Raw genomic sequence first — 1,350 nt, forward strand, 5'->3', positions numbered from 1 at the left:
GTTGTATCTGCAACTGTATTTGATAATGCTTTGAACTTTTAAAATATTGCACAGTAAAAACAGAAGCTGCACTTCATATTAGTGACAAACCTTGGCATGTTTTGGTGGGTTACCTTCATTTTTGCTTCTACTTTTCATTTAAAATAGGTTTCCATTCTCGGCAGTTTTTTTTTTCTCAGCAGGTTTCTAAGGTTGTTTTACGTATTTACAAAAGCTGTTAAACATCTAAGTGGTGCACTACTGCTACTAGCAGTCCCGTGGCCCTCTGCGGCCCAAAGTTTATTTGACAGGAACTGTTGTTCTTTTGAGGCCCTCGAGGTGGCGCTCGCGGCCCATATGTTAAGAATCTCGCGAAACATACGAACTCTTTAAACTAGCGGTTATGAATACAAATAGGACACAGTCAAAGTGAGTATAGCACAGAGGTGTGACACTAGTCATTCCATATAAAATTTAATTATCAACCTGCACTGTCTAATCTTTTGATATACCCTTGCCAGAAAGAAGTATACTTTAAGTAAATGTTAAGTCTACTAAAGTATATAAAAATGTACTTTTATTTCCTAAGTACACATATATAAGTATACTAGCAGTTTCCTAACAAATATACTGTTTTGGGACTAAATTGGCCCACTTGAAGTTTATAAAGTATACTAAAAGCAAACTTATAAGTATATTATGAGGTTACTTGTAACAAACTTTAAGTTTATTTTTAGTTTATCAATGTACACTTGAATAGATACTGAAAGTAATCTAGGTATACTCTTCCCCTCATATGTTTGTGTCTGACAAAGCCCAAAAAGACACAACCTGGCTCAGGAAGTCATGACCAAAAAGGAGACACTGATTTTTTAAAAGTATATGTATACTTTTAACAGTTAACAGTTTAACAGTTGACCACTCCTGAAATCTGAGTGGTCCCCTGAAGTGCGCCTGTCCTGTCACTCATCTGTCCTTTGCAATGATGGTGGGTGCAGTTCCATGCCCATATGCTGGAGGCGCTAATGAGTCAAACAGTAATGTCAAGCATGAATCAATGGCCCAGTCCCAATGCTCAGCATACGCAACCTACTCCCCTCTGTGAAGTCTGGATTCAGTCAAAGTGCACATAATGGGCCTCATGCAAGAACATGTTCGTATTCTTATCCTAAATTTCTCTTACTTTTGTTCGTACAAAGGGTTCGTACGAACATGTCACGTCGGATTCAACAAACACTTCTATCTTCAGGAAAAGTGTGTAAATGAGCTGCGTAAACAGCATAGAACAGGTGGAATACCTGTTCTATCCAGCTGCTCGTGCACGCGAGAGGAGATTAGCATAATTACCACCCCAAAAACACCATATAAGGC

Source organism: Austrofundulus limnaeus, unplaced genomic scaffold, assembly GCF_001266775.1.
Source record: "Austrofundulus limnaeus strain Quisiro unplaced genomic scaffold, Austrofundulus_limnaeus-1.0 Scaffold628, whole genome shotgun sequence".
In the NCBI taxonomy this organism is placed as follows: domain Eukaryota; kingdom Metazoa; phylum Chordata; class Actinopteri; order Cyprinodontiformes; family Rivulidae; genus Austrofundulus; species Austrofundulus limnaeus.